The sequence below is a fragment of the Crocodylus porosus genome, unplaced genomic scaffold, assembly GCF_001723895.1.
Source record: "Crocodylus porosus isolate Cpor-Errol unplaced genomic scaffold, CroPor_comp1, whole genome shotgun sequence".
In the NCBI taxonomy this organism is placed as follows: Eukaryota; Metazoa; Chordata; order Crocodylia; family Crocodylidae; genus Crocodylus; species Crocodylus porosus.
The window spans coordinates 1,637,134-1,647,706 of NW_017728918.1; positions in this window are offsets into that span (position 1 = coordinate 1,637,134).

The window sequence follows — 10,573 nt, forward strand, 5'->3', positions numbered from 1 at the left end:
AGAAGAGATGTGCCCATTCAGGTTGTCTCTCTTCCCTTCTACCTTTTGTACCAACTTGCCTTCCCTGTCCAGTCTGTGTTGCATTTGTGGCTGTATAAGTGCCCCATACTCTTGATACTCCTGGTGTGCCTAAGACCTTTTATGCTGTTTCCTGACACTGCTAGTACCTTAGCAGTCTAACTGCTTGAGCCAGATGGTTTTGCACATACAAATAGGTTGTCCATTCCAAACCCTTTTGGTAAATGGTGAACACCAGCCCCCGGAGAAAGGGGATGTGAAGTTGGAGAAGCTAATGAACCAGTTGAGAGAATAGGATATGAACAATCTAAGGGTGTCTACTCAGCAATAAAGGTGGGATTGTAACAGGGGTAGGCTGTTTAGTTAGCTCACTTAATTGCCATGAGACAGGCATGAAGCTCAGTATGAGCTAGTACCTGGTCTTCCAGCTCTGGTTTGTTCAGCCATGCCAGAGTACTGTATGTGTTGCTTTTACCTGAACTAGCTACATGAAAACTAGTACAAGGATGCTTAACTCAGGTTCTGCTACATGACAGCTCTGAAAATTTGTTGTAGCGGAATGTGCAAGAGATATCTCATACATCTTGCTGAGACTTACTGAGTCACTTCGAGGCCACTGAAGAACCATCAGCTGTTGCAGTGTTGGCTGCTGTCAAGTTTAACTGGGCTTTGACCATGATCCAGTGGATTGGGAATCAGTTCACAATGGTTGTGGGACAAGGTGCAGGCACATATAACAATTGAACCATTCATAGATTTCGTAGACATTAGGGCTGGAAAGGACCTTGAAGATCAAGTCCAGCCCCCTGCCCCAGGGGCAAGAAGTCAGCTAGGGTCAAAGGATCCCAGCAAGATAAGCATCCAAGTGTTTCTTGAATGAGTCCAGAGTAGGTGCCTGCACCACTTTTGGAGGGGGTCTATTCCAGGTCTTGGGGGCTTGAACCAGAAAGAAATTTTTTCTTATGTCCAGCCTAAAACCGTCTTGTACGAGTTTATGACCGTTGGTCCTTGTCTGTTCATCAGAGCAACCCAAGGGAAAACATTCTCCCAGGTCCTGATGTATACCCCTTATGTACTTGTAAGCAGCCACCAGGTCCCCCCTGAGCCTGCACTTTTCCAGGCTGAAGAGTCCCATGGCTCTCAGCCTCTCTTCATAAGGCCTATTCCCTTGTCCTCTGATCATGTGCGTGGCTCTCCTCTGGACTCTCTTAAGCTTCTCGACATCCTTCTTGAATTGTAGAGCCCAAAACTGGATGCAGTACTCCAGCTGTGGTGTACAGCGGGAGGATGACATCCTGAGATTTACTTGAGAAGCATCTATAGATGCAAGCCAGAGTTTGGTTTGGTTTGGTTTGCTTTACCAGCTGTGACCTCGTATTGGTGGCTCATGTTTATCTTATGGTCAGTCATGACCCCCAAGTCTCTTTCAGTAGTGGTGCTAGCAAGCGTAGCACTGCCAAGCCTATAAGCATGCTGTGGGGTTTTTTCCCCTTACATTTATCGGTACTGAACTTCCATCAGGTTTGTATCTGCCCACTTACTAAGTTTATCAAAGTCAGCCTGGATCACTAGCCTGTCCTCAGGCGTGGATGCTATGCCCCAAAGTTTAGTGTCATTGGCGAACTTAGCCGGTGCTCTTCTGACACCAATGTCCACGTCACTGATAAAGATGTTAAAGAGAACTGGTCCAAGGACAGAGCCTTGGGGGATGCCACTGGTCACGGAGCTCCATAATGATTTGCTGCCATCGACCACTACTCTGGGTCCGAGCCAGTTTCCCAGCTAATTGGACTGTGGTGTAGCCAAGGCCACAGCTGGCCAATTTTTCCTTGAGGAGGTCATGGGACACCAGATTAAAGGGTTTTTTAAAGTCCAGATATATGACGTCAATCTGTTCTCCCTTGTCCAGGTGATACGTCACCTGGTCATAGAAGGAAATGAGATTGGTCAGGCAAGACCTACCTGTGACAAACCCATGCTGACTATCCTTCAGGGTGTTACCCTCAGCCAGCTTATGCAGAAGGCTGTCCTTGATAATTTTCTCAAGAACCAGGGATTGAGGTCAAGCTGATTGGCCTGTAATTCCTAGGATCTACTTTCTGCCCTTTCTTGAAGATGGGTACCATGTTGGCCTTCTTCCAGTCTTCAGGTACTCCACCTGAGCACCACGAATTTTCAAATATTTTTGCCAGTGGTTGAGCTATGACACCTGCCAGCTCCTTAAGTACCCTAGGGTGTAGTCTGTCAGGACCAGCTGACTTGAAGGTGTCCAGCCTCTTAAGGTGATCTTTTCCTAGATCAACACAAATGCTGGGTATAAATACGCCCTCACCCTAGCTGTCCCGTGTCTTGCTAGGGAGGGCGGTCCCATGGGACTGATGAAAGACCAATGAGAAGTACCCATTGGGCAGGTTGGCATTTTCCTGGGTGTCGGTTATCAGCTGTCCTGTTTGGTTCAGCAGGGGTCCAATGTTACCCTTGCTTTTTTTCCGGCTCCCTACATATATGAAGAAGGATTTTTTGTTATCCTTGATATGTGAAGCTAGATAGAGCTTGGTTGTAGCCTTGGCTTTCCTGATCTGCTCCCTGCAGGTATGGGCCAGTGCTGAGTACTCCTTGTTGGTGGTAATTCCAGCCTTCCATCCTTTTGAGGCGTAGGAGGTCCTCAAGTTCCCTGCTGAGCCCTTTTGCTGCCCTTCCTCCGAGATGGGATGGCCATCCCTTGTGCTGTCAGGATCGCTTCCTTGAGGAGCAGCCACTTTTGGACTCCTCTTCCTGTCAAGTCGTGGTCCCTTAGGGCCTCACCGACAAGCCTCCTGAGCTTGTCAGAGTCAGTTTTCTTGAAGTTGAGAACTTCTGTATTGCTGACTGACTTGCCAGCTTTGCAATGGATAGTGAAGGTGATCAGCTCGTGGTCACTATCACCCAGCTTTCCATTGATTCTTAGGTCACTGACTATGTCATCCCCTTTGGCCAGTACCAGGTCGAGCAATGCTTGACCTCTCGTCAGCCCGTAGACTTCTTGAGTCAGGTAGAGCTCGTCCATGCATATGAGGAAGCTTTGCAACCGATTGGATTTGGAGGACTGCTCTTCCCATGAGATGTCCAGATAGCTAAAGTCTCCCATGACAACCACGCACCAAGAGCGTGGAGACTCAGCCAGTTCCCTGGTGAATTCCTGGTCCAGTTCTTGTTTCTGGTTAGGAGGTCTGTAGTAGACTCCTACCATGATGTCCCCTGTGCCACATTCCCCATGTATTTTGACCCAGAGAGACTCCAGTCATCCTTCCTGGGTGCCAATGTCAATTTGGAGGGATGTGTAGCAGTCCTTAACATAGAGAGCTATACCCCACCTCTTTAATCTGCACAGTCTCACCTGTACAGAGGATAGCCATCTATACCTGTGGAGTCCCACCAGGTCTCTGTTACCCCTGTGAGGTTATAGTCATTCTTGTTTAGCAGGAGGACCAGTTCCTCCTGTTTATTCCCCAAGCTCCTGGCATTTGTGTACAAGCAGGCCCTGCCTTCCCTACAGATCGTTCGAGAGCTAAGTTAGGGGTGGGTTCCCTTAGGTGCCTTAGCCTACTGGATTTACAAGGGTTGTCCAGTGGGCTTGCAGTGGCGATAATCCCCCCAACCCCCAGCAGGCTTAGTTTAAAGCCCGGTTGAGCAGGTCAGCCAGTCTGGCAAGAAGAGCCTCCTCCCCAGCGGAGTTAGGTGGAGGCCATCTTCCCCCAGCAGATCACTGCCTCTCTTGCCCAAGAGTGGACTGTGATCATGGAAGCTGAAGTCTTCACGATGACACCAGCACTGCAGCCTTTAGTTGACTACCTCAACCTATCTCTCCCTCCTCAGCCCATGATCCACAACCGGGAGGAGCGAGGAAAAGACCACCTGCGCCCCTAAGCCCTGCTCCCAGAGCCCTGTAGTCTCTCATGACCTGGCTAGGATTGCTCTGAGCCATGTCATTCGTGCCCACATGGATAAGGAGCATAGGGTAGTGGTCAGAAGGCCGGATAATCTTTGGGATTCTCTCTGCTATGTCCCGGACATGGGCCCCCAGGAAGTAGCAGACCTCCCAGGCTAGGGGGTCGGGGCAGCAGATTGCCCCCTCAGGAGGGAGTCTCGCACAACGACCGCTCTGTGTTTCATCTTAGGGAGAGTAGGGGGTGGTGATGCTCCCATGTCTGCAGGAGCTGGCATCTGTGCAGCCTCTACTGGGGCTGCAAGAGGTTTGTACCTGTTGCAAAGCTCCAGAGGGGAGGGGACCTTGGCCATCTTAGTGCCCTTGACCACCTTGGTCCAACCCCCTGGCTGGACAGTATGGAAGATGTCCGAGTCATCCCATTCCTAAATGTCCTAAATGCTCCCAGGGCTTGTGGGAGCATAATGAGAAGCTGTGGTCAAGCAGGGAGTGAGGGAGGACACAGCCGGCTGTTAGAAAGATTTTATTGACCAAGCAGTGCCAGAGAGCTCATTGATAAAAAGTGCCAACAAAAGGGAGAAAAAGGAGGGACCAGTAGAGTTCTGGCCGTGTACCAGAGCAGCCCATTCAGAGGGTGAGGGATGGAGCAATGCAGCGTGGGATGTCTGGAGGACCAACCAGACCTGTGTCACAGAACTCTTAGTGCCCATAAGTAGCCCTGAAACATGTCAAAATAGTACTTGATTTCCAGGTACACTTTTGAACTGTTCCAGATGGCTTTAAATCAGTTTAACAGGCTTGTATCATTCTAAGGCGTTGCGTGTGTCCACGCCCGGAGATATGAAAGCTCTGCATCCAATCCCCAGGCTCATCTAGTTCTCTAAAACAAAACCCTTTTAGAGGCCGTGCTCCAAGTAATCAAGTTATTCTTCTGTTTCAGTGTTGAGCGCTGGGCTTCTTTACTTCCAAAGCTTTTGACATCTGAGACACAAATCAATTTAAAAATTAATTCACTTACTTAGGATAGGGAATTGCCTGCCTAATAAATCCAGGCTCTGCAGGCTTCCGTCTGTTTCCACATCAGCTTCATTTCTAACTTGGTTATTCCATTGCTTTCCTATTATTTTCCATGAGTCTTGCTCCTTCTCCCAGATAAATGTGAGTGGTGTTGACTGTACCTGTTGGGTGGTAGAAAAGCTATTCCTTCGCTTGCTCTCTGGTTCTATCTGCTGGTCTTATTTATTTGGGTATCAGCAGCATTGGTGTAAAGCACTTTGCACCTACAGAGCTTTTTATCAGGGGCCCTCTCAGTGTTACTGTCCTTAAAAATCTGCTTTCAACTACTTTAGGCCAAGCTAAAAAGTGAGCAGCCTGTCAGCAAGACCCCAGCTTTTATAATAAAAGTTTTGTATTGTGGTCCAGGCAGGAGACGCCCTTTCTGCCGATGCACGCTGAATGCTGGAGTGACGCCGTGGTCAGGTCACTGAAACACCCTGCACCCCGCTCGGTGAGGAAGGCTGCAGGCGAGTAGTTAACCTGATCACATAGCTTCAAACCTCAGTGCAGAGCATTGTTAAGTTTGGGGGTTTTGCTTGATTGGGTTGGTTTTCCAAGTGGGATTTTTTGCAACAGCTTCCCAAAGGAGAATGAGGTGCCTTGCACTCTGTCCCTGTTGCCACATCGACCTCAGCCAAACAATGGCTTTGATTTTCTGGGATTTGGCATCAGGGAAGTTCTTCCAGACTGCCAAAGTGCTGTCAGGTTCCATTTTTAAAAGTGACTTGAGAGCCTAATTCTCACTGGAAATCTTACCGGTGCCTTGAACACGTTACCTTCAGGCTAGCTTTGCATCATCCAATTACAGATTAAGTGCAACAGCCTTGGGGTGTATTCTGAGTCTCGGGAGGAGGCTGCACGCAGACAGTATTTGTGTGAGAAATCTGTAGAGATGAGTAACACTGAGGTTGCAGTGCCACAGATCTCTGCAAGAGCACGGCTGCTATTAAAGGATAGGATACTCCCATGTACCGTCTCAACACAAACCACATCAGCTGCTGGCACCAATTCAAGTTAGATGTGGTTGTTCTTAATACAATTCTGTGTGATGTAATGGAAACCTCTGGACTGTGTCCTCTGCTGCTCACAGATGTGGTAATAACCATAAGAATAAACCCATTTTAGTGCTTATGGTAAGGGCACTGTCTTACAAGTCAGTGTCAGCAGTGTGGATATTCTCCGTTTCCCCCTCCACAAGATGCTTCTCTGTTTCTTCCTAGTGTCACTGCCTTTGTAGAGACTCTCCAGTCACACCTGCACCGAAAGGGAGAAAGGATGTATCATCTGACACGGGGTGGCTGACCCCCGGCCCGTGGGCCAGTTCTGACCCGTCTGGCTCCCTGCAGGTCTGGAAGTTTGGCAGCGGAAAAAGGGGCAATTAACACTGGCATCAACCCATCCCCCGCCCCCACACCACCACCTAATTTATAAGCCCCCTGTGACCAGATTGTGCCCCAGCTGAACAAGAACTGCATAGCTGGATTAGGCCCATGAACCAGATCTGACCTTTGGGGCAAAAAGATTGGGCACTGCTGATATATTTGTTTCAGAAAATCAAACTGTGCCCTGCTGAACTTGGAAAGGCAAGGTAAGTAGAGAAGGTCTGTCTTACTGTGAAGCTAGTTACTAATGAGGCAAAGTCCCTGAACAGTTCGCCTCACAGTTTAAGATGCACAGCAGTGAAGGCCATTTGTCTTGGTACTTTACTTAGGTTTTCTGCTTGATTCCTAATTACTGCTACCATTAATGGCATAACAAGGGTGTCTCCAGGACAACTGATATGTCAGGGGAAGCTTTTCAAGTCAGTTGGGCATTGGAAGAGGTAGGATGCCTTGGTTGCCTACGGTTTTGTAGAGTGGCCCTTCTCTGGTAAGTGACTTTTTAGACACTGTTGAGATCTGTGTTTGTGCCTCAGTGGTTTCCAAAGCAAATTTATTTAATTTACTGGCAAAAAGGATCTATTTTTTCTCATTGTCAGACCTTCAAAGCCAGTCTGAAAGACAAGCTCATCATGCATGGGTTTGGCATCTTCCCTTCAGAGGCACAGAAGATTGAGTTGGTGCTCTTTCTGAGAAACCACTTTGCTTTTCCACATGTGTTGTCCTTTGCAGCTTACCTGTTTGTAATAGCCTCCACCTTTTTTCCTAAAACACAAGATTCCCAAGTCCAAAAAAATAAAATGACAGCAGAAGTAGATTCTTTGAGACGCTGGCCATCAGCCTCTTGACATGTATGAATATTGTTGCATCCCCAGATCTAAAAATCTCCAGTGCATCTTGTTGCCAGCAGAAAAAAACCAAAAACCCTGACCCACTCTTCTCTAAAATTACTTACGTGGAAAGTAGCCTGGAATAGAGCAGAGGAGCTCTATTGATCTAATGAGAAAATTTCAGAGTAACTGAGACATGACTTTTAATGCAGCATCTGCTCTCTGGAACGTCTGCAGCACGCAAATGTACGACTTCGCCTGGTAGAGTCAAAACCTGGGAATATCAATGATGGCTGAAACGTGCTCGTGGTGCAATGCGGAAAGGAAGTCCCAAATCTTAACTGTTCTGGAGTTGGTGAGGCTTAATGCAGGAGCGGGGAACAATCTGTCCCTTTGTGGTCAGGAAGCAGAGACACAGAGCGTCTGTTGGACAAGGAGGACAACAGGGACCTGCATAATCATGGATGTCCTTGAGTACCAGCTGTAAAAGGCAGCTGATTCTCCTGGAGGCAGTGGGATCGAGTCGCATGACTCCTTTGTCTGTCTCCCCCATAAAGGCGAATATAGGCACACTTTATGATAGCATTGAAATGTACTTCTTTTTTTGGAAATAACTCTGAAACTGTAAAGCATAGGACAAAGGAAGTGGCTTAATGAAGCTGTGGCAGGCATGTCCTTGGTTTGTCTTGGTTCTGGGTGCGATGGTTCAACAACCCCTTCTTTAACTTAATAGATGGACAACACACTGCCCATTAGGCAGGACTGGTGGCAGGTTGCTAATAACCAGAGGACTGCAGGTCACTGCTGTGCAATGCAATGGGCTGTGTCTGTCCTCATCCTGAATAGAGAAGTGCAAGGCCAAGAGAGAACCACCTCTGCCCAGTGCTCCATCCAGGGAAGTGCGCACAGCTGCTAGGAAGCTGTGTGTGCTGATAGGTTAGGGCATCTCTGGGGCACAGTGTTGGCCTCTTGGACCCCACTTGGAGGCACTAGCTAATGGGACAATGCAAACAAGATGTTCAGAAAGTGATGAGGGGAGGACACACATGCTTACCTGGGGGAGTGCAGGCGACAGAGCGATATAATAGGTCTAGGTGACAGACTTGAAGCAGGGGCTTAGGCATGATAACATCATAAAATGACCTTCAGCCCTAATCTGTAAATCTGCAGGAAGATAAAAGCTGTAACATGTTTGAAGATTTAAACCCCATGTGCCAAGCTTGGCTTGGATCAGTATAGCATTAGAAGGGCTGTGATTCATGTATTTAATAGCACTGTAGTTCTTTGTAACCAGTTTCGTAATAATTAACAGATCCCCAGAGCTTTAAGTGTTGGTTGCTGGCCTTTCATTCCGGCGTTGGCAACAAAGCTGGTGTTAAGCAATGACAGATTTCTGCTTTGATGTCTTAAAGGCAAGTTGCACTGAGCAAATGAAACCTCAGTGAAACCCATGGGTGACTCCAAAAATGAGACGCGCAGGTGTCTTCACCGACAACCCTGTTGGGGCTGTTTTGCACAGAAATGAGCTTCTGTTAATTTTTAAGAATGATTTTTCCCCTAATAAAGTTGTTTACTGAAGGCAACACAACATATGCCAGATGCTGAACACTATGCTACAAAGCAGGGTTTTTTGATTGTTTTTTTAAATTTCTGACTTGGCCAATACCTGCTGGAACCCTCAGATGCGAATTTTTGTAGAATAATGGGCTTCTGGAGGTCATCTAATCCATCTCTCTGCTCAAGGCAAGATCAGTCCTGTCTAAAATATTTCCTCTGAGTGTTTGTCTAATCTGCTCTTAGAAACTTCCAGGAATAGAGATCCCACAAGTCCTCTAGGTCATCATCATCATCAGTTCTGTTGCTTAAGCACCCTCATAGTAAGAACTGCTTCCTCATATCCACCCTAATTTCCCTGGCTGCATTTTAGACTTGTTTGTCTTATTCTGTCCCCTGCAATCTGTCACCCTTCTGTTTATAATTGTCCTTCATGTACTTGAAGGCTGTCATCAAATCCTCTCTGAGTCTTTACTTCTCCAGAGTGGTAAAAGCTTGAATAGCCTCTTGCTGCCTGATACATTTGGTAGAAAAGGAAAAAGCCGGGATATAACTTCACTGTTGCTAGGTGGTTCTTTTCTGAGTCCCTGAGGTCTGGCACCTACATCTGACCCCATTTGCAGTTGTGCAGACTCAACATCTCTGGGTTTCTAGACTTCCTTCTCACATGGTCCAGGGGCTCCAATGTGCCATCGCCTCTCTCTAGGATGCCCTCGTCTGCAAAAAATGCAGACCCTTGGATGCCAAGGGTTTTATAAAAGAGATGAAACCCAGCTGGGAAGGAGCAGACCAGGCTGATCTATGTTATGGAAACGTGTTCTGAAAAGCAAGCAGAATCTAGAAAGGGGAGCAGGAGAGCACAGACGCACACACATTTCACAGGAAAGAAGAAGCATGATTCAGAGTCTGAACACAGGACAGGAAGCGAAAGAGCAAAGGAGTGCTCATTTGTGAAACCGAGGACACGCTTTCTATACAGGTGAAGACCAGCCGTCACGTTTTTTACGTCTAACCCTACCTGTATGGACATTGAGTGGGGGTGGGCAAAATATGGCCCACGGGCCATATCCGACCCACCAAGGGATTTTATCCAGCCTGTGGCGGGTCCCTTGACCCTGCCCAACCCAGGTGTGGAAAGCAGCCCAGGTCGTGGTGCATGTGGCCAGTGCCATCACTCCCGGGTGTGTGGGGTGGCACGACGGCCAGACTGTTTGCCTGGCTGCTGCAGCCAGTCTGCCCTGTACTCGCCACTGGGAGCGCTGGACAGAGAGGGCAGGTGAGGTCTTCTGGGAGACTGGCTGGGACCCCCGCGGGCAGGGCACGATCAGCTGGGCAGATGGGATGGGGCCGTGGACAGGTGGGGAACAGCATCTGGGAGTGGGATGGGCAGGCAGGGCTTGGCTGGGGTCGGGATTGCAGGACGGTGACAGCACAGGGCCGGGGCCCAGTGCAGAGCTGTGATGTGCTTCCTGCATTTCCCTACAATGGGCGCTGGTTCTGCATGCAGGGGCATGAGGGAAGCAGATCATGGATAGTGCCTCTGGCCTGGGCCCAGCCCCGTGTTGTCACCACCCTGCAATCCCAGCCCCAGTGCCAGCCTCAGCCACCCATCCTGCTCCCAGATGGCCCTTCCCACTTCCCTGTGGCCCCATCCCATCCTCCTGGCTCAACACACTGCCTGTGCAGGTCCCAGGCTGATAGCCATGGAGACCCCATCTGCCCACCTGCCCGCTTCATCCAACATCCCAAGTGGTGGCTCCAGAGCAGATGGCCCAGGGGCAGATAGGTCCAATTGCCGTCCTCCCCGCCCC